Here is a 27,012-nt window from a genome sequence, read left to right on the forward strand (position 1 = left end):
TCCAGCATTCCCACAATTACTTGGTTATTAAAATAGTTGCAGATGAATTCCGATGACTTGTCCATGAACTGATTTTGACACCAATGCTAGCGCAGACGCTCATGAGTGCACGCGTGTTTCTTCAAATATTTTCCGTAGAGTTAGCAAATGTTTCATGAGGGCAATGTTATTTCCTATGGGAACATCCGACCCAATAGTGGATCGAGTTTAGTCCCGGAATGGATTGCATTTCACTGTATGGCAGATCTGCTTCCCTCCATCGTGACGCGGTTTCAAACAAGCGCGTTTGAATACGTGCCGGCCCACAGGAACCCCCGTGTAGAGTCCGGACACCACAAACATCCACTCCTCCCTTCGGGACGTCCCGCCGCCCTGCCCCGAGCCCACCCCGTCCGCCCTCTGCTGCTCGCTGCCTTCGACAATCTCTGGCTCTAATATCAGATCGTGTTTCAGCACACAAATACACACATCCTTACGCTTTCTTTGATGGGGGGCGGAAATGCTCGCACAAACAAAGCCGGTCACGTGTGTTGACTTTTCCTAAAAGCTCGGTTGTCCCCGCTCGTCCGTCGACCAATGCATTCGCTCTGCCCCTCCCGGTCTGTCTTCTCCTGCTCTGCAGCCTACCTGATTGTCGGCTTTGTTTTTTTCTCCGCCAGGCTCGGTGCTTCCGTTCCCAGGCTGGGAGGGAGGAGGTGAAGGAGGGGCTGCAAGCACGCGCTCTCCAGCCCCGAAAGAGGAACGAGGAGAAGTGCTGGAGATGATTCCTCCTGGAGGAGAGATGAAAGTGGAATATCGTGATGGAAACATTATTATTTTTTTTCATATAAAATGTTCGGATTGAAGTCGTTGAGTCTCGGGAGTGCTCGCCCACCCTTCAAGCATGAAATTGAATAATTTTTGCTCATTTCTGAAAATGTGTACTCTTAAAACCGTTGGGTCAAAAAAGAACCCAAATTGGGTCAAGAATGGACCCAATTTGGGGTTAAATAACTCCAAAGGTTGGCTGAAATGAAATGAATAACCCACAAAGCAAACCAATTTTGGGGGTTGTTTTGTGGGTTATTCACTTGACCCAACTTTTTGGGTTAATTGAATAACACAATTGAATCGAGTCAAAAATGAACCGACCAAACATTTTGAGTTACTGCACCCAAAATGGCGGCTCAAATGAAATTAAAGGCTCACAGATCAACCAAATTTTTGGGGTTTGTTTTGTGGGTTATTCATGTGACCTTTTGGCTTAATTTAATAATCCAAATGAATTGGGTAAAAATGAACTGCCTCAACCTTTTGAGTTATTGAACCCAAAAAATTGGGTCAAATTAAATGAATAACCCACAAAGCAAACCAATTTTGGGGGTTGTTTTGTGGGTTATTCACTTGACCCAACTTTTTGGGTTAATTGAATAACACAATTGAATCCAGTCAAAAATGAACCGACCAAACATTTTGAGTTACTGCACCCAAAATGGCGGCTCAAATGAAATTAAAGGCTCACAGATCAACCAAATTTTTGGGGTTTGTTTTGTGGGTTATTCATGTCACCTTTTGGCTTAATTTAATAATCCAAATGAATTGGGTAAAAATGAACTGCCTCAACCTTTTGAGTTATTGAACCCAAAAAATTGGGTCAAATTAAATGAATAACCCACAAAGCAAACCAATTTTGGGGGTTGTTTTGTGGGTTATTCATTTGCCCCAATTTACGGCTAAATTGAATAACCCAAAAAGTTTGGGTGGTTTTTGACCCAAGTATTTTTAGAGCGCGAAGAAACATTCAGTAAAAATATGTCAACAATTCTTGATCCTTGGGGTATTTCGATGAAAGCATGCCACAGAAATGTTATTAAGACTCCTGAGAACTCTTTTTAAACCATCAAGAGTTGAGGGTTTTTATTGTGGCAAAGATGGAGGAACCAAGAGCAAGAAAAAAAGAAGGCAAGATGGAAGTGATATATTTAAAAACCCTTCTGTTATGTTGCGGGTCATACCATACCGTATTACTTATGTCTTTTATTTCAGCTGTGAAATAATTTTGGGTGTTTTTGACAACATTGCCATTGGGAGAAAAATTGCAAAAAACAGACATTAGTATTCATAAGGAGAAGTATTTTCGATTATGATTATTATGAAGTGATTTAGTACTTGTGAGTACATGACCCAACACGTTGCTGCCATGTGTGTGCTGCAGGTGACATCTCACACGCCCACCATTCAGGCTGTGGAATATTGCTACTTTTTCAAAGACATTTCATGATTTGTACTTTTTTTTTTTTTATTGTTGCCTCTGGGCTACTTCTAATCTGGTTTGAAGTGAAGCCGATCAAAAGCAATGAGTCACAGTATGTAAGTTCTGCTTCATATGATTTGAGTTGTAATCCATAAAGACTTTTGGTAAAAAACTTTTTAACAAGGGTAGACCCAGTAATTACAACAACTTGTAAACTACTGGAGCTCATAAAGCAGCTGCGCACGTTCGTAAAGTGTGCAGATATAGTCTACGGGCGCACACGAGTATACAGTTAAACCAACCAACTCCATTTAAAAAGCTTTCGGCACAACAAAATTAAGCAAACAAATATTGAAAGCCCGCAAAATAAAAGTAATATAACAAATTTGAAAGTCAGTTGTGTGAAGTTTCAAAGAGTCAAAAGAATGATTAAATCTATTGAGGTGGATTGAAGTCATGATATTTGTATCAACAAAAATTTAATCACAATTCAATAATGCAGGCTCAAGAACATACCCCAGAGGAACTCCGCACAGGGTTTCAAATTTGATTTGTACGATATTATTTAAAAAATAGAAAAAAATATTGCATTTTGCATCCATTGTAACTTATTTTTCATTGGTATTAAATAGCTAGTTTACATCCTCCTGTTGTGAATGGGTGAGTGTTTCCTATTTAATGCTAATGCTAAGCTAATGCTACTGTAAATATAGGATCAATTGGAATCAATATCCATCCATCCATTATCTGAACCACTTATCCTCACGAGGGTCATATACATTTCTAAATTCAGACTTAAAGTAAAAAAAAAAAAAGAGTGCAATTTCAGAAAAAAGAAGAAGAAGAGAATTCAAATTGAGAGTCGAGGGAACACATCCCTGTGGAACGCCACACACTGGACTCATATAATCACTGTCTATTTCACTATCATTTTACAATTATAAAGCTGCATGATGAAATTTTATTAAAATAAAATTAATATGTTTTGTATTATTATTATTTTTATTTTTATTAAAACACTTTTTGTCAAGGTATTGTGGAATGAGAGAATGTTTACTAACGCTAATCCCCAGAACCTTCTTAAGCCATTAATTTTTTTTAAATAAATACACAAACAAACAAATAAATAAATAATTTAGAAAGCTGCATAATAAAATTTAGAATTAAAATAAAATTCATATGTTTTGTATTATTATTATTATTATTATTATTATTATTATTATTATTATTAAAAAATGTTGTCAAGGTATTGGGGAATGAGTGAAAGTTTACTAGCGCTATTCCCCAGAACCTTCTTAACCCATTAAAAATAAATGAATTAAAGAATAAATAAATAAATAAATAAATAAATAAATAAAATGAAGTAAAAAGCTGTAAAAAGCACTGGTGAACAAAGCCCACACTGTGCAAAAACAGCATCATTTCAAAATTGAGCGTAATCATCTAAGCCATGTCAAGATTTATTTATTTTTGCTGGATTGTCAATTGACATGCTAATAATTGTACTGAATGTCAGAGATGGATTTTTAGAGCTTTGGGAAATCCCCTCAAAGTGGTGAATTGTTGCCTGCGATACATCCACTGGCTGCTGATCAAACCACTTCAATAAGAAATCGAAAGACATGAAAGCGTGAAGAATCAAAATGGCATCATTTAAAAGACATTCACAACGTGGGGGATTTTTTTTTCTCACCCAGGGACAAACGAAAAGGTCACAGCGTTGCGTGAACGACCTTAAAAAAAAAAAGAGTCATTTGCAAAGCCGAGCAAACTGAATAAAAAAAAAGTGACAGATTACTTTGAAATGTTGACGACTGTTGCTGCTCGCCTGCGTTGGATGCGTTTGTGGTGGCGAGTTTGGAGAAAACGCAGACGTGTTGCCTTCTTGCTCCAAATCAAGGGTGGCTTTCGTAAAACTCGGCTCAGCCAAAACATACTTGACCACCGAGTGATTTCGTTTGGCACCGACGTGCAAATTGGGAGGAAAAGAATCAACAAAGAAAACTTGTTGACAAGACCGCAGTTTTTTTTTCCCATCCACAATCACAGCTGCGGATGTACAACGCGCATTTTAGTGCTGAGGGGGATGCTTCTGAATCTTTCTTTCAACGGTTCTGCTCCAGCTTTCATCAATCACACGATGTCCCGTTGCTGATAACAAGCAGGTCAACACAAGGCCCCTATTGTCGTCTCACTGTATAACTGTGCGCATGGGCGGAATTTGATTTCATTTGGTATTTTCAAAGACAGGCGCGGTTAGAAATTTTGGTTTACGCCGTTGTGGGAGTGAACACTTGAAAATGGAGTTCATGCCGATGTGCACAAAGTACGTTTATTGGGAACTCCAACTTGCTCAATGACGGGTTATCCCTGTCCCAAACATTGCATTCCTAAAATTGTAATATTATAAGGAAATTGGGATTTTTCAAATCATACATAAAGTCATATAAGAAAAAAAAAATTTGATGATAAAGTTGCGAGCCTTACAGAAAGTCTAAATATTCTGAGAAAAAAAAAAGAGCAAATTATCCCAGAAAACTACGGAAGAGGATTAGAGCCAGTGAAGAGAGAAAAAAAGGTTCTGAATTGAATCTCAGAATTCTGACTTTAAAATGTAATCTTGGGATTTGGACTTTAATCTCACAATTCGGCCTTTAAAGTGAGTATTCTGACTTTGTGATGTAAAGCTATGAATTGTGGGGGTCAAAGTCAAAGTCAGAATTCTCACTTTGAAGTCAGAATGAAGTGAAAATTCTCACTTCATCAGAATTCTGAGATTAAAGTCAGAACCTTTTTTCCCCCTCTTCACTGGCCCTAATCTTCTTCCGTAGAAAACAACAAGAAAAAAACAAACATAAAATTAAACAATATATCAAATCTGTATGTATAAGTACAAGTTTTGATTCTATTAAAATGGTTTGGCACAAAAAAGCCAAATCATTTATTTTTACCTAAAATGAGCAGGCTTTAAAGATTAAATGCAACTATACTGAACTTCAACGTTAAACACAACTGAAAGGTACCACTAGCGGTACTCGTACCACACTTTGACATTTGATGGAATGTGTTTTTAATATTTTCACTTCAAATTAAGACAATTAAGAAAATATTCTGCCCTCTCACCCTATTTGTCATTGTTGTTAATCAGTGTGGAATCTGGATCTGCTTACTTGAACGCAAACTGTTATTCTGTTGTATGAATGTGCGAACGTTAAAGTGGGTAAACAGATTGTGCCATCTAGTGGCGGGGCATTTAACTCATTCACTGCCATTGACGTCTATTGACGTTCAACATTCATTTGAACTATTTCTATTAGTTTAACATTTTTTTCCACTTTTGTTAACAAGAGTATGAAAACCTAAAATATTTTTTTATTATACATTTAGAACAAATATCAAATTTGTGATTCACAATTGTGAGTTAACTATTGAAGTCATGCAGTTAATTACCATTAAAAATTTTAATCGCCTGACAGGATAAAAAAAAGAAAAGATGATTAAAAATTAGGGGTGTCATTTTTTATCATAATGACTTCACAAATTTTAGATCTGTTCTAAATGTACGATAAAAAAAATTCTAGGTTTTCATACTCTGGTTAACAAGAGTGAAAACAAAATGTTAACCTAATAGAAAACAGTTGAAATGAATTTTTGACGTCTATAGCCGTCAATGGCAGTGAATGAGTTAATTACTCGGCTTGTCACTATACGTCACTAGCATCGATAGATGAACATGATTATTATTATTTATTTTTTTTATGAGCCAGGATGGCGCATCAGAAAGACAAACACACGGTCAACTCTTGAGCTTGAAGTCAAATCAAGCAGAAAATGATTTACAGGCTCACCTTCCACCGAAGTGAGCGGACCAATCCGGATCGAATTCCACACCCGAGGCGAGGCAGGAAGCTGCCAGCCATCTCGGGGATTACGTGCACTCCCCGCGACCCCCGTGACCTTCCTCTCCCCCCCGCCGCGTATGGCATACACGCCGTGGGCCGAGGAGCGTGCCAGCTGGCCCTACGACACACACACACACACACACCCACACACACACACACACACACACACACACAGGCGCTAAATCATTCCATTCAAAAACAATATGGCCTTTCCTGGCACAGGATCGGAATGCTGAAGCGTTTAGCAGACGCAACACAGTCACAAATTCATATGTCAATATTTTATCCATAAGGCTGGACTCAAGTACCCCCGCAGCCCCCTTCGCTTCCCATGCCTCCCGCCCGCACCCCCCCTGAACAAATTGTGGCTGTAATTTTCCTCTCTCACTGGGTTTTTACGAGGCGTAATGTGAAGCACCTGTAGCCACACGAGAGGCCAGAAATCACACACGCACGCACACACCTGACGTCCCGGAGGGTCCCGAAGCTCGTTGAATAGCGAAGGCCCGCTTTCCTGATGTGACGACTGTCTTTGCACCGGTGGGGTTACGGGGGTCAGGGAATCAATGGGCGTTCACAAGCTCGCTGGCATTTTCCAACGTGAAGACTTTGAACATGTTCAAAGTGAGCGAGCAGCAGGTGCAGGAATCCTCGATGAAATCACCCCCTTTAGATGACTCGCCATCAATGTGGTATCGCTATCAGTCCTCCCCAGGGGGCACATTCTTAAAAACTCACAATTCTTTTTTTTCTTTTTTTCTCTCTCTCTCTGACTTATCACCTTCTTCTCGATGGATTGGCATACACTTAAGAGCAGACATAAATGTTTCCTCAAGGATAAATTCTGATATTTTTTGGAGGACATTCGACGCAGACGGTTGGACGGTCTTGGTAAAGCATCAATATCAGATTTACAGGAATGTGAAGGATGAGGTGAGAAAAAGATCCAATGAAATGCGATGCTAGCGCTGTATCAAAAATGATGGTTTTGATTCATACTGTAAGGGACGTTATCCTCGCGTGAATGTTGAGAATCTGGCATGTTCATTTAAAAAAAAAAAAATAATTCATATTTAAGATGGCATACTGTGTTTGATGTAAGTATGGTTTCAGTTTGACGTTTTATTTGGCCACATATTCAGTTATAAAGGTTTAACCGGGAGTGAAATGCTGGAGTTATTCGGAACGGGTGTCAAAACAAACTGAGCGCTAAAATGAGCACTTTTGCTTCAAAAGATGTGATGTGCTGTGCATGTGACCTAAATCATTATGTAACATTGCGCTTAATTCATCAAGGTCAGAAGTGTTGTTTTGCATGGGATACGCATCATTTACCTTCAATCAATTAACTTATATTTAATTGGTTAGATGAGAAAAAATTATGACAGAAAAAAAATTGTTACCAATTTAAGTTAAAAAAAAACTATTTAAGTAAAATAAATAAATAAATAAATTGAATTTCTTATATAAAAAAAAAAATCTAACGCATCCATGTTAATTTAACTTTGATTTAGTCATAGGCGCGAGCCCACAGTTTTACAAGCTTCGTTTCATATTTAACAGTAATAAATTAGACCAATTTGGGATTTGGGTGTTTATTCAATCAGTTATTCTTCTCCACCAATAACAAATCGTGCCGCAAACAGTGTTTTTATAGCCACGGAGTTAGCTGTTAGCACAGCATGCTAACTAAAGCATCACTGACAAAAAAAACAACAACAACCCAAAATGAAACAAATAAAGCTTTTTTTTTTTTTTACTTTTACTTTCACACACATGTTAAGTTGCGTCACACTATCATGTCATTTAGTGAACGCACCACCACGAGTGCAAGTTACATATTAAAGTTCTCCAGAAATGTAAAATGAAGCTAATTGTTTACTTGTTAGCCGCGTTAGCATGTTGGCTAAGTATTTCCTCCTGTTTGTACACTTAATGTGTCTTTAATTTAATTCGGACTTCTCAGATTGCCTTGAAATGTTCATCTTTGGGGTGCTAAGGTTACATAATCACTTACTATTAATGAGTGACACATAAAGTCAAAAATCTGATTACTGTTGTAGAGTACAGTATATCAACTAGCTGCTACTTATACGGCGTGTTTATGTTATGTGTGTCCACATGTAACATCACGTAGTAACCTCCACTTTTGGGGTCATCTGTTTTCTATTAGCGCAGGCCGTAGACCTAGCGTGGACTCTGTTCGCGGTGTCTGACTCACTAATTTTGGATGAAAACGCAATGTTTTAAAATGTGTTTTTTTCCCCATCGTTGTTTCCGGCTCACTCGCCAGTGAACCCTGGCACCGAGCTAACCTTTGGACCCGCATCCCAAAATGGAGCGGTGGCGCGATGTCACACTGTAAAATAATGGCACATGCTGGCATTATTTTTAGACGACCGCGCGCGAGCGGTTTCGGGATGACTTTAATTACGAGAGAGAAGTCGTGAGGAAAAGTGAGCGCTGACTGCTATTTAATTTGGCTAATTAAAGCAGGGCCTGCCACCACAGTTGCACCGCACCTGGCAGAGGCTCCTTAAGCAGGGCATGCTTTACGACTGGGCTGCAAAAGTGCAGGGATGCTCTTTTTCCCCTCCACACTCTCGGTTAATCACTATTCTCTGTTGGAAGAGCTCACACATGGCACCGAGCTCCCACAGCCACCCAGCTAAAAATATCAATGAGTGCTAGTCATAGCTAATGTTTCATTAAAACTGAAATAAATAAAGGTTAATTTCAAGAACATTACAATGTTGCGGAAATGTTTATTTATTTCAGGTTTTTATTATTTATTTATTTCAATTCAAACAGCGCAACTTGTACTACAAAAAAAAGAAGAAGATTAAAATAACATATATATATATATATGTATTAGGGATCTCAAATTTAGTGGCTTAGTTAATTTGAGTTAATATAAAGTTCCTTTAATGCAATTAATGAATAACTTGGAAAGCCTGTACTGGGGGAATTCAGTCGCGACGAAGCAAACACATCCACGTCAAAATTTAGCAGTAATAAATTGAATAATAATGCATATATTTGTGGAGACTGGGGTCAAGTTTTAAATTTAAAAAATGTGTAGAATTTCACAAGTTACTTCATGTTAAAGATTAGATGGCTCTTAATATGAAAAGAAAAATGCACTGATGTCTTACAAATGCAATTATGCCATCTAGTGGCAGAAAAATGACCTCAACACAAATCTCTATCGCGCTCGTTTTTTTAATTTATTTTTTTACAGTACAGTACATCTTTTTTAATTTTAACTAAATTTTATGAATTATTATGAAATGACTGTATTAATGACTAAAATATGCCATATTTCGATTAGTTTACATTTTTTCCCCACTTTTGTGTTAACAATAGTATGAAAACTTAGGAAAATATATATTATTGTACATTTAGAACAGATATAATTTGCGATTAATCGCGAGTTAACTATTGAAGTCATGCGATTAATTACGAAAATTTTAATTGCCTGACACCCCTAATATATATGTACACACACAAAAATTGAACAAAAAATTGACACTTTTATATAAGGTTTACACTGACTACTATTCATTCTATCAAAGTGTCATGTTTCCAGTGTTCTCCTATGAAAAGATATGTTTAAACATCTGCATAAGTGTGAGGGGTGTACTGACTTTTGTGAGATACTGTAACATATTCAATAAGACTGTCAGACTCACATGCGTCTGGTCACACCTGGTGCGCTTGTGGGGTGTGTGCTTTTCTTCACTATCTGAGGCGGTGGATGGCGTTTTGATCCCGGTCCAATTCGCTGAGACGCGCTGCAGGGTAACACTTTGTTTGTTTGGAATAGAAACGTCTGCTCCTCTTCATCTCCTCTTCCAGATAGCAGCGAAACCCACAGTGGTGATTTCCCCTGCTGATTTATCACAGCCGATCAATTGCTGAGTGAGCGGAATGCTTGCGTGGTAGCGGGGATGCCATCTGCGCGGGGGAAGTGCTCCGCGTTCGGGCTTTAGTGCAGTCACGTAGGAACATGACGAATGTTCTGATTGGGAAATTTGCAGGAGAATTTCTCAATTAACTGTCTGAATAATTAAGTTTTATGTATGTATTTATGTATTTTTTTAGCGTATTTGAAAGAGACAATGCACATTGATGAACACTGGTACAAAAACGCGGCATGTCAACAAGCAACTAGCAATAACAAATAAAATAACTTTGGTTTTGGTGCCTCAATATTATAAAGATAGATAAGTATGTTGATTGTTTGTGTAAATTGGTTATTTTTACAACAGGGAAAAAAAAGGCAAAGTTTTTTGTAATTTGTTATTTATTTTATTTTTTATTTTTGAATGCTGTTATGCTTGTCTTATGTTGTAAAGTGTTTTTTTTTTAAAAATCAGGCAAAGAACTTGCGCTCATTTTAAAAACTTTAACATCGGCTGAATAAATTGGTCAGTGTTGAAAATCAGGAAGAAAAATCAGCTGTTTTTTGACGATTTTAAAAACATATATCGGCTGATTAAATTGGTCGGGTCCTACTTTATATCCTGTATTTGCATGGCTTGGTGGGACTGTGGCGGTCGACTGTGCCCCCTTTTAAGCTTAAAATTAATTTATTTTGTGTGTGAAAGCTCATCGGCAGTTTTGATCGGCTGCTAAATCTGCAAGGACATGACAGCAAAACCAGTGGTCGGCCATCATGACGGCAGTTCGGTCGCTTTCAGCTACATCGCTTGGTGTGTGGCGGGCTTAAGTGCGTCCACGCATTTAATGCGGAAGGTTTATGTGGCGATCACGACCGAGATACACCAATCCGACGTCGGCCAAATGTGACCGACGTCTACCCCCTGTGGCGTTGGCCCAGACGTCGGCACGTCGCGGAGAAAAATGACGTAAACACACACCGCGCCGACCCCAACTATTACGTACCTTAAGCGCATGCGCGAGAAGTAATTCCCCTCCATACCATCGGTGGCGGTAGTCATTGTTCTCAAAGGAAACTGGAAACCTCTTTACGGGGGCGGGATCTAAAAAGGTAAACATTGCATACCGGTTACTTTTTCTCTCACGATGTCCTCCCACGTGAATGAGACCCTCCGGCTTTTTGCACAGTATCGTATCATGCTGTCATTGTCAACCCTCGCTCTTGTGATCGTACGAAGATTAAAACAAATTTTTTTTGAGAGAGAGAGCTCAGTTTGGTAATCTTACCGATTCGACATGTTATCATCATTGCTCTCTCTCTCTTTTTTTTTTTTTTTTTGTATGTGCGTTTGATTCGCTAGCTAACAGCCAATCACAATGATCAAATAGCCCGACGCCGATTCAACATGTGGAATTTGCTGGAAACGCCCCACGGACGTAATCCAACTCGATCTGATCGGATTGGTGCATCTAAAACAAAACTTCAACATGTTTTCGTATCGATTAGCAAGCGCGTTTGTGTTACCGCCAGCAGGCCGAGACGACTCTCAAGGCGATCCCGTCTGATTCATGACGATTCCTTCGGCTTGACGTCTCCCACAGGAACGTCCAGAAAAAAAAAGAAACCCTGCAACACTGTGATGAGGAAACACATGCTGATCAGATAATCAGTAAGTGTGACCCGTGTCACCGAGGAACATTTAATCCCCCTTTTGGCGCGCCACCGCGTTGAAAGCATTCGGCATTGGCTGCCTTCGCTGTGGCGGCTTCTCACTTCAAAAAAAGTCTCATTTGTATTGTTTTGATAACGAACAAATAAGTCACACGTCTCGTTCAATTGGCGAGAATCCTAAGCATCCCGAGAACGCGGCTGAGACGGTACATAGCGGCGGATGTTTTTTTTGACATGTTGTCGTTTGTTGTGTCACAAAGGTAATAACTCTATTTTATGCCGATTCTTGAGGCCACTGTGGCTTGCGGTGGCGAGAGCAGCAAGATTCTGCATGTGAATGGATGGCGAAATATTAGAAAGAAAAAAAAAACTCCCCCAGTGATAATTAAAGAAAGAAAACAGATGACGTGTCACAGATGACGTGTGGAGATGCGACAAATAAAAGTCATGACCTCGGATTGGGGTTCAAATTCAGCCCTGTTCAGTGTTGGGGTTAAACTAATAGGAGTCATCTAACTAATTATTTTCCCCATATTCGAAATGCCGTTTTTGTTATTGTACGTGAAATGTGTTGCGTGACAATTGATTTATTAGTTTCAAGGCTCAAAGTAAGCTTCCATTTGCGCACATTTGATGCACTTTTGTTGTCGCACCTCGTCACAAAAAAAGGCAGTCTTGGCAGCTGAAATGACTTTTATTTCTGAGGTGTCATGCTATAAGTGTGTCACGACCAAGTTTAGTTAATGAAAACTAACGAAGAAACTACAAAAAAAAAAAAAAAAAAAATGTTGACGAAATAAAATTAAGAAAACAGGAAAATTTTAAAAAACGAAAACTGTATAAAAGCACAATTATTGGAAAAATATTCATATGGTACATCATGCCGTTGAATTATTTTGTTTAATTGTTACATTGAATGCGTCTTAACTGCTCGTGTTTTTGTGTTTATCAGGGGCAGAGTTTTTACTTCTTTCTCTCTCTTTTATTTAAAGAATGAAATAATTTATAATAATTTTTGAATTGAATTGAACTGACAAAAAAAATCCCGCCAAAACTCAATGTTATCATTTATTACACATGCCAAATTTGACGTTTTGATACAGATTTTGCCACAGATCATGGAAGTATGATTTGCTTTCGAGGGCCACATAAAATGATGTAGTGGGCCACATCTGGCCCCCGGGCCTTGAGTTTGACAACCCATCTTTTCAACCAACCCGTCATTTTGCACCGTTTGTTAGCATTGAGCGAAGCGAACTTTAAGAAAGCAATGTGCAATATTATGACTATTATTATTATGATTATTATTATTTAATTTGACAGCTACAGTATCTGGAAAACTGCGAGTTGTTGTCAAGTGAGTTGAACGATGGCTCGTATCTTGAAAAGTTGGGCCATTTTGTATCTCAAGACACGACCGTAACTTAAGTCAGGTTAATTGTTTTGAGAGCTCTGCCTATCAGAGTTCAACCGGCGGACTTTCACAGATGACTGATCTGTGCCACATTGAACTTTTTTTTTTTGAAGGACATCCGACTGGAGATGATTGATGTAGCTGAGGTCCAAGATCAGAATAGCGCATTCATCTTCCTTGGCGGACTAGCCTAGTGATGACAATTTTCACCCGGTCTTGGCAGAGACGTGTTTTACCACAAGCGACAATCTTCGCCATGGAGAACTTTTCGTAGGGGTGGGGGTGGGGGTTCAGTGGGGGGGGGGGGGTAATCGGGAGATCGGCAAGCTCCTCTGATGTGGCGCTCGGGCAGGGAAGTACCCACGACCAGGATGCCGGGGTGACGAGCTGCTGGCCGGGGCCTCCAGAGATGCGGAGGGGCTGTAAGCGGAGAGGCCCTGTTTGAAGTGGAAAGAAATCCGTTTTATAGCTTTTTCTTATGCATGCCCCTCTCCAAGGAGAAGGATTGTCTCTGTTTTCAGGCACATAAACTTTGAGATTTTGATGATTTATAGACAAACGAAGGCAGAGAGGGAGCAGAGGGAGGGATACGGGTGGGTGGTGGCAGGGGAAGAGAGGAGGGGGGAGGAGGAGGGTGGGGGTGGGGTTCAAACATGATGCAAACCATTTGGAGAAAGGGGAGCGGAGGTTGCCAGCACAGCCTGCTCTGTTTAAACTGGAGAGGAAGTGACCGTATATACAGCATGCCAGCAAACTCCCTCTCTGCGTCTTCACGCGCACGCACGCAAAGTCTGACGTTCAGAAACACACACACTCGCACACATGTGCGCCAGAGGTCAAATGATGTCCACTGGTTGGAGAGGCTGTTTGTTATTCTAATATTATGTTTCTTTACATCACCGTCGCTGGGCCCATCGCCGTTATTATCATTATGACTGTTATTGCAATGTGGAAGAAGAAGGCCCGAAGAGGGAGAGCAGGAAGCGCCAAAGGAGCGCCAAAAGGGAGACAAAAGAGCCAAATTGTGAAAAATGGAAGAGTGCAAAAAGGGACGAGAGGAGGTCAGCGTTTTCCCTCAACGCTCGCCCAGTGAATCCATTTTATTCCGCTCGCTTCCACTGAGAGATTTCCAGGAGCGGAGGAAGTGTGAGAGGAGCGGAGCACGTGAGCGAGAGGGGGGGGGGGGGGGGGGGGGCCGAAGAGCCAGCTGGTAGGTGCGGATGAAAAAATGATTCGCTCAAGGTCGTGCATGTCATAGGTATTGAAACTAAATAATTAAAGTACGTTGGAGAACTTTCACTTTTTGAAATCCAGAAGGTTGGAGATTTCTGTTCGGTTTCTACTTGAACGGTCTTTTTAAGTTAAATTTGACTCTCAGGGGAATTATTTTCAGGTATAATTTTAGTCGCAGGTGGAATTGTACTCTCAAGTGGAATTCTTTACTCTCAGGAGGAAATTTACTCTCAAGAAAAATTTTAGTCCCAGTTGGAATTTTACTCTCAGGTGGAGTTTTAGTCTCAGGTTGACATTATCTCTCAGTTACCATTTTTGTCTCAGGTGCAATTTTACTCTCAGATGGAATTTACTGGAATGTAACTTTTAGGTTGAATTTCTGCTGTGTGACAAAAAATAATAATCCGAAGGCTATTCATAGAAAATGTGTGACGTAGCTAAGGTGAAATGCAAGATTCTTTTCGGCAGGCTTTTCTAAAAGTCCAACATTTTCAGTTGACCTTCGAACTTGCTCCGCAGCTGAAAATTTAGGGAGATTGACTTTTTCCACCAGCATATTTCAAAATTGTTCCGGCTGTAATGGCACTTAGCGGCTAGTCACGTTTTAAAACGTGTCTTGTGATGGACAGTCTGCTCACCTGACAGGAAAGAAAAAGCTTGTTAGAGGTTACAACATAACATTTTGTCTTCGTAGCTTTGAATTGGATCTTGCACTTCTTATTCCGTTCCCTATTTCTGTGGGTTCCGCATCATCCGGTACCGCTATGCTAAACTGCCGCACGGCACTCTGGTGAGGTCATCCTCAAAACCACTCGTGCTGCTAATTGGCTTGCCATCGCCTCCTAATTGGCTCCCGTTGGCTTCCACCGGGGGTGGAAGAAAAGTCACGGCGCTTTGACAAGCAGCACCGCTCTGCCGCGGCAAAATGAAAAACGGAACATTAAAATATCAGCTTTGCTCAAACGGCCGACTTCTTTTGAGGGGCCCGTTAAACGAAGCCTGACCAACGACCACAGACGTGTGAGCCAAGAGAAGCCAAACTAGAGCGGAATGTAATGAAAATAGACAAATGCGTTATTAGTAGTGAGCCATCCGATATCCTTGCGAGTCGTACAAATGTGACGCCAAGCAACACACACACAACAAAACAGAACCAGAGTGATTACTACACTCTGACAAAGCAATGCCGTATTATTAGATTTATACGGGATAGCAGGATGAGATAAATGTGAAAGATGAAATGTTCTTTTCGGCGCTCTCGCAGTCACAAACTGTCAGCCAACCTTCTTTAAACTTCATTCCACGTCCAGACTCTACTCGGGCTGCATTTGAAGGGAATGAACAACCGCTTTGATTGGCCATGACTGAAGTGACTATGACCACCCCCACAGCGGCGCAGCGACGCTTTCGCAGATCCGCTTTCGCAGATCCGCTGGCCTGCGCTTGTCTGTGAAATGACCAAAATCGGGTCTGGTCCATAAATTTTTACTCTGGCTGGGTCTGGGTGGACGTCTACCGATTTTGACGGATATCCGATCCAAGATTCCGGTGGGAGCCGATTTGTCAAGTCAGATGAATAATTACGTACCGTATTTCTGTTTCGCACTGAATTTGAATTCTCTCTGTGTCACAGAGAAGAACTCAATTGATTTTAAAGTAACAGTTAAGGCTTAAAGCCAGATGGGTAAATACATTTTCCTTTTGGGCGCTCTAGGAATCTTCAACTTTTGTGCGTCAAACTTGATGGAGTCCCCATATTTTACTCTCAGGTGGAATTTCAGCGGCGTCACAGCTGGAAGGAAGTCAGCAGATTTTGGAGGATGTCTGATCGAAGACGCTAGAAGTCGCAGAGTTTTATGGTCAGATGAAAAATGTCATATTTCTATTCGAAACTTGAGCAATCACAATCTTGGAACTTCTTTGGACGACTTTCTTGAGACTTATGGAGTCAGCAAATCGTTGAGGAATGACAGGAGCGTATTTTCTCTTGTTACAAAGAAGAACTTGATTGATTTTCAAGTATGTTAGCTGAGGTTTAAGGCCACGTGAGTAAACACAAGTTTCTTTTCGGCGCTCGACACAGTAAAAATAACCCAACGATGGGTGAAAAATGATCGATCCCCTACTTGGGTCAATTCGACCCAACTTTGAGTCAAGAAATGGGTCTTTCAGCATAAAACAACTCATAAATATTGGTCAGTTCCTTTACTTGGGTCAAAAAATTGGGTCAAATTGTCCCATAATTGGGTTACTTTGACCCAACTGTTTTCAGAGTGTTCGGTGGGTCTTTCACTGCACATTCCTACACTTTTTAAACTGCTGGGTTGAAAGTAACCCAAATTGGGTCAAACAGCGAACCCAGTGCTGGGTCTAAAAGGGTCCAAGTCAATGATGGATTATTTATACCCAGCAGGTTTAGGATTTGACCCCGCTCATTGGGTCAAACATTTTGACCCAACAATGAGTAACGCTACCAATATTGATGAATTGTTGGGTTACTAGGTAATCAGTATAGCTGTGGTTAAAAACAAGAAGAAGAAAAAGATTCAATTTCTCTTGGTCAGGGTGTTGGCGCAGTTTTTACCATGGATGCCTAACCTGACGCAATCCACCCATTTCTATCCAGGCTGGGGACCGGCAGCAGTTGGGAACCAGCATATGGCATAAAGGGTCTTGCCTGGGGACCCTAACCAGGATTTGAACCCTGATCCGCATGTCCAAAGTCAGCCACTGAGCCTTCCAGCCACCAACATCTTCGTAGGAATTTATTTCGATTGGCGATTTAGCTCATCAGCCTGCCCAATCTTCAACCCAATCAGATGGGTCAAAAATAATGAACCCAACGTTGGGCTAACATAGCCCAATCTGCTCAAAATCTGCAGCTAGGAAAACAACCCAGCATTTTTGTGTGCAAATCCCATTAAAAGCTCTCCACACCAGGATACATAAGCTGTACATTCTTCAGTATGCAAATGCACGCCCACATGCGAGTTCAACTGCATTTATTTGTGTGTGCGTGTGCGCGCGTGTGCGTGCTGATGTTGCTGGTGGCTCGGCTTCAGGATTGTGTCTGCGTGTAATAAATGTTCCTGGGCGAGTGGGCCCAGGGAGATATATGACAAACAGAGCAAAAGAGAGAGAGAGAGGATAAGAAAGATGGGGAGAAAAAGGGAGGAAAAAGGGAGTCGAGGGGCAGGGGGCTGCCTTCCTTCTCCTGGGTCCCGCTATGTTTCCCATTATGTAAGCCCTGGTCACCGGCAGCATGCCAGCAGGCAAAATAAAAGAGTCTCTCTGGCTTGGCACGGCTCTTATTTTCCTATCCTCGGCTCGGGGTCAGAGAGAGGTCATGCAGCTGGATGGGGTGCTGGTGGGGGGGGAATCGGGGGATCTGGGCTGGTCTCCAAAACCCAAAAGGCCCAAGGTTCAAGTACCAGCTGAAAGCAATCAAGGAGGGGGTTGTGGGTGGGGGGGGGGGGGGTCTACGTGAGGTAGTGGAGGGAGAAATCTGGGAGTGCCACAGCTGCTTTCGGCGGCGTCGTTCTGTGGACTTCTTCCTTCTGACGCTCCCCTGTCCCACTTTTGCCCCTGGCCGCACACGCACACACGCGCACACGCACACACGCACGGCATACTTGAGACGTGAAATAAGAAATCCACAAGGTGCCTGTGTGTGGGCGCTCGCATGTGTTTGTGAGTGTGAGCATGTGTACGCGAGGTCACCCAAAAGACAAAAAAAAGGGGATGAAAACAATAAGCCGGCCACGTCCAGCGCAGCCCAGGCTGCCTTGGACCCGAATGTTTTTCCTCCACATCTTGGGCGCAGGCGACTGCTGTGCATCACATCAGCGCGTCTGCACAAAATTACACCCTAAAAAGCTCAGGTGCAGGGGGCTTTTTTTTTTTTTTCCGTTAAAGGTCGTGACACTTCATTTGAAATCCAGCCATGAAATACCAGCTTAGAGTACCAGGCAATAAAGCACTTGCCAGGATCAAATGCAGGGTAAAAGAAACTCAGATTAAAAGCAGGTGTTGTGAGTTTTCCTGCTCTGGTTTTGGTCTAATCTCCCCCCTCGGATGACACAATAAATGCCAACAAATGCAACACCATTTCCCGCTGATTGCTTCCATCCTTCGGAACATTTCTCACTAGTCAAGCTTTTTCCCCCCCCCCCAACACTCTCTGGACGGAAGACAGTGTTTCTAGCCGCAGGGAAGTGGAGTTGATTGAACACTTTGATGAAGCTAAAAACAACGTGAAAACCTCACGCCACGCTCTCCGCAGCCCTGTGATCCTCCCTTGACGTGCTATTTGATGGACTTTTTACTGCCTTGTCAATGGACGGGACGGAGGGGTATTACGAACTGACTGGAATATAAATTTGAGGGGGGAAAATTCAGGATTTGACAAAAATAAAGTTGTAGTTATATATATTTTTTTAAGTGAAAGTCAACCTTCAACATTTCTTGACAATAATATGTGACCTCGCTAGTCTAAACATGACATTTGTGGAATATGAGTTATGCAGCAAAACCCAGCCGTTTTTATCCATCTCAGGGGGCGGCCATTTTGCCACTTGCTGTCGACTGAAGATGACATCACAGTTGCTCAGGGCTCGGGCAACAACCAATCAGAGCTCACAGTTTGGTCACGTGAGACCGGAGCAACATTGATGTCTTCAGTTTTGGTTTTAAATCTCCTTTAATGTTGTAAGACTTATCATTATGACACTGCACTTTTTTTATTTGAAGATTTCAACTTTATTCTCGTACCATGATGTTTTTGCTCATGAAAGGACAACCTTTTCTTTTAACCGTATATGTTTATTCAAGTACTTTAAGAATTTATCTAAAATTATGACTCTTTCCATAGTATCGCATTTTGTTTTCGTTTACTTACTCAATTACAACTTTTATGCTGCTATTGGCTTGATTCTCATAACATTATATATTTTTTCATAATATTCCGATGTCACCCTGATAACGTTATGAGTTTTTAAACTGAGCGGCGAATGCGTGTGAACATAGAAAATGATGTTATTTCATCAGGGTTTGTTAAAGGTTGCAAACAGTTTTACTTGGCAATAACAGTATTTCTTGTCCTCAAGAATTTTTTAACATGCTCTGTACTGTTTGTGGATGTCTTGAAAACATATTTGCAACATTTTACAAACCCTGATGAAAAAACATTTGCTACAATTGCAAACATTCTCAAGCATTTGCCTCTAAGTGAGATACCACCTTCATGAGTTTATTCAAGGACCATTCTGAACGTATTAGCTTAGCATTATGACTTAAAACTGGGCTCTTGTTTTATACTGGTCCCGGCGTGACATATTGACGTTACAGATGCACAATAAACTAGTTTGGCTATACAGTATAAGAAGCCTCCATTAGTTAGCTGTTTTTTGTTTGATTGTTATAGATTACCTAGAAGACTTTTTCATATTCAAATCTTGTGACATTACAACTGCATGAGAGCACGTTAGCGAGTGCAGTGTGAAAAGGGCTTAAAGGTGGGAAGTTAGCCTGTTTTGAAAGGGCGGTCCTGTCTCATGCAAATGAGGCTCACCGCTACTCACCACGCCCCCCTTGTACTCCGGACCAACGGCAAGTACGGCTTTTGCTACCATGGCGACGAGTCAATTGTATTTTCACTCAGCGAGGCAGCGCTTCATCACCATGCCGCCAATTTGCAGCAAACACAAAATAATTTCATCTGACTTGTTGTTCACCACTAAGAACATTTTCATGATAAATTACTTGCAGATTAAATCCAATCACTGTGCCCCGCTAAATTGCGCAATGCGAATCTTCCATGAGACCCTCCAAGTACACATTGACCTACATTGTGTCTCCGGTCAATAAAGTGGCAACATTTTCCTCCGAGTGACCTTGGACTGTAACTACACAGTTAAAAATGAAAGGAAACTATCGATTGTGCGAGCCACAATTGCAGCGCAGTCGTCCACCATTGTTGTTGTGTGCGTGGGAAACACAATGCGTGAGCACGAATTGCATACTTCCACTTCACGCTGTGACAATAAAGCTTGTGGTTGCTCGCTGAAAGGCAGTTTGCGCTTCCCGGCCCTCAAAAATGTTGTTTCCATCAGCAGAAGTTCACCATATTGTGAGTTGCTGCGCATTTGAGAGTGTTGTGACACCTTTCTGTTGTTTCCACCACACAAACATACAAACTTGTGGGAAATAACCAAGGCAGCAGTGTGAGAGACATCGGACCGGCGGCCCCCGTCACGACACTATTCACCTCATAATCATGCCGACGCGCTGCAGCAGGGCCATTAGGCTTTTGTATAAGCGCTCATGATGTCTCGTGAAAGTCCATTATGTCTTGTTTAATGGGAACAGCAGATCCTCTCCTGGCCTGCTGCTGCTGTGTATCCTCCGAGTTGGCACCTGGAGAATCCTCCAGGCCTGCAACTTGTGTTATCATCTGGATTCCCAGCGCTGCTCCCTGGACTTGCTCAATTCGTGCCCTGGGCCGGTACAGACAGTGGGGGGGAGGGGGGGGGAATGGCTGGTGGAGGGGGAGGTGTTAGATGGTGGGGTAGAGCAGTGGTTCTCAAACTGCGGTCCGGGAACACCCTGGGGTCTGCGAGCTGGAGCTTGCGGGGCCGCAAAATAAATCACATTAAAAAAGTGCATACCTAAATACGGGGAAGGTTGCGCTTATAAAATATGTATAATAAACCTGTTGCTCCAATCTACCTTGTGTATTTAAAACAATTTTATATACAGATGATACTTTTTATAGTTGCGACAGTTGGGGGGGGGATGCAAAATATTTTCTTCTTCCTTTTTTTTTTTTTTTTAATCTGGGGCCGCAGTGGACGTTTCCCAACCGGGAGGTTGTGGGTTCAATCCTCAGCCCTGGTAATCATGTCGAAGTGTCTTTGAGCAAGGCACTGAAACCTAATTTGCTCCTAGTGAACCTCTGGTGTGTGAATAGATAAATGTTAGGATTTTTACACAGCGCTTTGGGCACCATATTGTGTTGATAAAGCGCTATATAAAAAAAGCAGTCCATTTATTATTTTAATCAAGTACAGTACAATTGTCAAATACAGTACAATATATTTGTTTACAAATATTTATTTTGTACCATTTTTATTTAAACCTCATCTTATGGTGCGGGTCAAATTGGTGCATTTTAGATTTTAAGAAATATAAACAAAAATAAGCCATTTTTAGGTATGAAACTCTTCTTCGTTTTGGGACCTTTTGGATATTTAAACATGCCGGGGTCAAATTAGCCCAATTCAAAGTTAAAAAAAAGAAAAAGAAAAGAAAAAAAAGTTATTTTCCAGTATTGGCATAGTAAGTGTCAAAGTTTATTGATCCAATAAATTTGAGAAAATCAGTGTGGAAACCCCCCCCCCCAGAGGAAACAATAGAGACAATTGAGCTGTGAACCAGACACAAAAGAGCCGAATGACACACACAAACACGCATGTCTTATGTGGCTACAAATAGAGGAGGGGGCTTGCGGTGGGGGGGGGGGTCGTGTCGATAAGGCACTGGTGGAGACACTCACTGGCTTTGAGTGACGGAAGGAGCAAGTGTCTGTCGTCAGGACGGCCCAGAGCAGGAAGCGCGCCGGGGATAAGGCGGCCATGTGGCAGGATGTTATGGATTTCTAATTAGAGTCATTCATCTGTCAACGGCCGCAACGGCGGCGCTTTCACTCATACATTTTCTCCGGCCACCGCGCTTCACACTCTGTCACGAGCCTCAATTCGGACATTCTTCGCAACGTAAACACTGCACACCAATACTGCATTCTACATCTTGGCGATCAATTGATGTTGATAATGATTTTTCACAAAAAGCATGAATCCATTTGACAAAAGCAGATTAAGTGTTGTCGACTTTTCCCAACGAGTTAGTGATTATTTATATATATATATATATATATATATATATATAAAAAAGCGATTAGCAACTTAAATCACGAGTCGAACCATTTTCACATGTGACTGCAAATGTGTCTACAGGTGCCTTACGATTGGCTGGCGACCTATCCAGGGTGTACCCCGCCTCTCGTCCAAAATCAGCAGGGATAGGCTCCGACTTGAGTTCCAGTGGAATTCCATTGCCTTTTCCTAGACGGAGTAAAGAAATTTCAGACTTCCCAGTTTTCTGGAATGCAGCATTAGCCTGGAGGCAGAAATGCGCATAATGTGCCGTGAACATGAACACCAACCCGAGGCGCTGAGGCGAAGGAACAGGCTGTGCTATTGTGTTGCACCACAGCCTGCTTCTGCTATTCTAGAAAGCGTCCGACTACTACTTCTACTAGTACTAATGTTAACAATAATAATAACACAAAAATTAACAGACACTAAAACAAAAATACCAAAATGAGCAAATTCAGCTATATATATATATATATATATATATATATATATATATATTTTTTTTTTTACTCTTGTCCCTTTCTTTGATGACCAACTTGATATAAAATACGCACATGATTTTGTTGATATGACTTGCATGTAACTGTCAAAACATTTACTTTTATCCCAGACATTTTAAACAGCAGTAGTTATACTGTGAATTTGTGTCTCTCAACACACACGTAAAACTAAACTAAACTAAAACCTTTTGAGCAGAGAAGGAGAATGACAGCAGAAATGACACCTCTAAGATAATCACTCGGATTGCTGGTCGAACAAATGAAAACAAAATTAAGTAAAAAATAAATAAATATATATATTATGAAGCTAACTTCGTTTTGACCAGTTAGTATAGCAGCTAACACAGCTAGCATGTACACTTGAGCTAAAAAGCTAACATTAGCATTGATTTGCAAGTGTGTTACTGAATTTTAAGTAAGACTGAAATTTAACTTAGTATTCAAATGGACTTTATCTTCATGTATTTATAATGTATTTTGCAAATATGTATTTTTTTTGGGTGCCAAATATCCGTAACAATATTGGGCTAATCACAGCAAAGTATATGATATGACAAACAAAATGCCTCATATAAAAGTACGGTTTATGGTTTGAGCTGGTCCACTCAAATTACATGGTTTATAAGCTGTTTTTCCTGAAAACAAAACAACAAAATACCAAATAAATGATGTTTAAAAAAAAAAAAGTTGGTTAAGTGTATCACTTAAATCAATGATACAGTTACTCATATCAGAAAAAGACATACATTTTTTTATTATGTAGCTAAGTTTGTTCTGACCAGTTAGCATAGCTGCTAACACAGCTAGCAAGTACACCTAAGCTAAAACGCTAACATTAGCATTGATTTGCAACCTTGTTGCTGTATTTTAAGCAAGGGTAAAATTTAACTTAGGATTCAAATGTGATTTATCTTCATGTTTTTATAATGTACAAACCCAATTCCCAAAAAGTTGTGACACTATACAAATTGTGAATCAAAACTGAATTTCAATATTTTGTTCAGAATAGAACATAGATGACAGGTCAAAAGTTTAAACTGAGAACATGTATCATTTTAAGGACAACCCAAGCTGTTATCAGCACTCGGGTTACATAGGGTTGCATGAGTGCGTGTGGCATGGGCAGCTTCCACATCTGAAGAACAACATATGTTCCCATTCGGGCATCATCACTTTCAGAGGAGATTTTTCATTTTATCAACACGATAATGCCAGACCACATGCAGCACCAATGACAACGTCATGGCTCCGGGTATTGAAATGGCCAGCCTGCAGTCCACTTCTTTCACGTATTTGGCGCATCATAAACAATGGGACAGCATTCCTATTTCGAGACTTGTCGCCTCCATCCCCAGACGTTTGCGGACTGTTGTAAGAAGAAGAGGCGATGCCTCACAGTGGTGAAAATGGCCTCGTCCCAACTTTGTAGAGATTTGTTGACACCATGGAATTTAAAATCAACATCGTTTTCCCGTCAAATGATACATATGCTCAGTTTCAACTTTTGACCTGTTCTCTATTCTGTTCTATTCTGGATCAAATATAAAAATGTGGCACTTCCACATAATTGCGTTCCGTTTTGATTCACAATTTGTATAGCGTCCCAACTTTTTTGGAATTGGGTTTGTAGGCAATCGTAACAATATTTGTCCAAACACAGCAAAGTAAAGCATATGACAAATAAAATACCTCATATAAAAGTATGGTTTATGGTTTGAGCTGGTCCAATCAAATGACATTGTTTATAAGCTGCTTTTCCTGAAAACAAACCCAAATATGGTGTGTTTGTCAAAAATGCTGGTGCCTACTGACCTCCAAATCTGGAATGACCCATATAAAAACAAAAACAAAAAGGAGGTGTCTTACATGCGAACAAGCGCCTCTGAGCGCTATCACCACGATGATGTCATCCATGTCAGCAGTTCCAACGGCTCACAGGGTGCGGCTCATGGGACCGCTGAGGTCAGCCGCTCTTCGGCTTTGACTGAAATGTGACCTGAATAGGAAATATGAAGCACACTTCTCCAGAAACCATTTGACTGATTGCCATCATACTTCATACCGCTACTCAAAATCCCCTGAGGTTGACATCAGCATGTGTTGAAAACATTTTTATTTTTTTTTTTTTTGGTGGTGCTCATTTGCGATTGTGAGCGGTGCGGGAGCATCACAATTTTGGTGGGAAATGTGGGGACTCTACCGGGGAGGTGACCCCCCCCCCCCCCCACATTAAATAAAATACATTCATCCCTCATCCATCAAGACAAGTCAACAGGTTTCATTGCAAAATCACACATTTCACAAAATCCTAGATTAGCATTGTCCCCTTATAACTTAAATAATTTTCTTAATGGTTTACTGTTTGAAAGAAAATAATGCATTTATTGATTCCAGAGTTGTAGAGAGAGGAACGACAATTGGTGTGAAAACGTACCATGAATAGGCTCGTATATTCTTCCTGGAAAGTTATCAGCATAAATTTGCATTTGACGTGGGCAGTGACAGCTTGGAAGATTCCAATGCTAATAAAAAAAAAAAAGAACAATTTGTAAGCTTGCAACTGTTTATATTTGTTGTTTCTTAAAACAGTTTGCTCAGCAATCAATTACAATGTAACAAAGGAACATGCGAGGGGGTTTCTGACAGCAATGTTACAGATTAAGTTTAATGGGGATTCATTATCAGATTTCACAAAGAAAATAATAGATAATAAATAGCAGCTGCAGCAATATTCATTTTGTTTGATTTGGTGTTTGTGTTGCTAGGCACTTTGTCGGGTTCTCATTGGCCAAAGGTGGGCGAGGAGGTGTGGCATATCAGTCAGTCACATCCAGTAGGATGTTTGCATTGAAAACTCAGGGATTTACAGTACTAAAATGAGAAGACAAGTTTTTTTATACACATGCATTTAGCAATTTAATCACTGCTTTGTATATAAAAACGCATACTAATAAGAGAGTGAAAGGCAACTGCTGTATGTACATATTTAGAGGATATCCTTCCTTCCTTTCTTTAAAAAAATAAAGAATTGAATAATAATTAAAAAAAAAATTTATAATTTAATCTTTTTTTAAATTTCTAACTAATTTAATTAATTTTAAATGTATTATTTTTATTTATTTATTAATAATTACTTAAATACATAAAAAATTAATAATTAATAAAATATTTTTTTAATTAATTTGATTTTAAATAATAATAAAAAAAACATGTACTCCGAGGCAAAATTTAATTGAATCATCAGATTTGTAATTGAAGATCCGGAATTTGCCTTTAACAAATCGATGGTTGACTTCCACCTCGCCAGTCCCTATCAGTGCCTTTCACACAGGACAGCAAACCAGACGGCTGTGATGGGCAGTGTGAAAGGGGCCTATGCCTTTGTAGGCTCAGGTAACAACCTATCACAGCTGAGCTTGAGAAAGCAGGTGAGCCGTGATTGTTCGTGACCCGAGTCCTGAGTAGTGTTCATTTTATCGGAAACATTTCACTTTAGTCTGTTTTAGTCCAGTTTCAATAACGCTTGTTTGTTTTTACCATATTCAACCGTTGCCCGTTTTTATTTAAGTCAACTTTTTTGTCAACTATAAATCTAGCATTTTTGTCTTTATTTTAGTTCAAGAAAAAACATATAATTTTCGTCTCGTCTTTGTTCATGAACAAAAATGTCCATAGATTTTAGTGCAGTTTTTATTAAGTGAAGTACATTTTCGTATCGTCTTCATTAGTCGACGAAAACGCATACTGATTTAATCCCAGTTTATTAATGTGCGTTTGAGTCTAGTTTTCGTCCGGTGACAAATGTGTGTTGACGAAAGTTAACTCATTCACTGCCATTGACGGCTATAGAAGTCAAAAATTTTACTATTTTTATTAGTTCAACATTTTTTTTTCACTTTTGTTAACAAGAGTATGAAAACCTAAAAGAAAATTATTATACATTTAGAACATATATAAAATTTGTGATTTATCGTGAGTTAACTATTGAAGTCATGCGATTAATCACAATTACAAATTTTAACCGCCTGACGCCCCTAATTTTTAATAAACTTTTCTTTAAAAAAAATTATAAATTTATTTTTAATTGTCTAGGTTTTCATACTCTTGTTAACAAAAAAGGGGAAAAAGTTGAAGTAATAGAAATAGTTAAAATTAATTTCTGACATTTATAGCCGTCAATGGCAGTGAATGAGTTAACAGTAGTTCTGAGCAACTGTGACA

The 27,012-nt window shown here is 40.2% G+C and overlaps 1 protein-coding gene across 2 annotated transcripts in view; it reads right to left on the reverse strand.

Annotated features, from left to right (window-relative positions):
* The window catches only part of LOC147171439 (uncharacterized), a 92,519-nt gene that overhangs the window by 12,782 nt on the left and 52,725 nt on the right, over positions 1-27,012 (reverse strand). Inside the window, exons 7-13 of one of the 2 annotated variants that reach the window (XR_015095585.1) lie at positions 25,226-25,313; positions 24,658-24,787; positions 22,379-22,477; positions 11,044-11,141; positions 9,828-10,156; positions 6,082-6,253; positions 628-770 (exon numbers count right to left, since the gene is read on the reverse strand). The gene's annotated coding sequence lies outside the window, so the exon portion shown is untranslated. Of the gene's footprint in view, positions 1-627; positions 771-6,081; positions 6,254-9,827; positions 10,157-11,043; positions 11,142-22,378; positions 22,478-24,657; positions 24,788-25,223; positions 25,314-27,012 lie in introns of those variants that run through there. The other variant, XR_015095586.1, reaches the window with a different exon arrangement.

This window comes from Leptonotus elevatus, chromosome 7, assembly GCF_054856555.1.
Source record: "Leptonotus elevatus isolate MCC_2025b chromosome 7, RoL_Lele_1.0, whole genome shotgun sequence".
Lineage (NCBI taxonomy): Eukaryota > Metazoa > Chordata > Actinopteri > Syngnathiformes > Syngnathidae > Leptonotus > Leptonotus elevatus.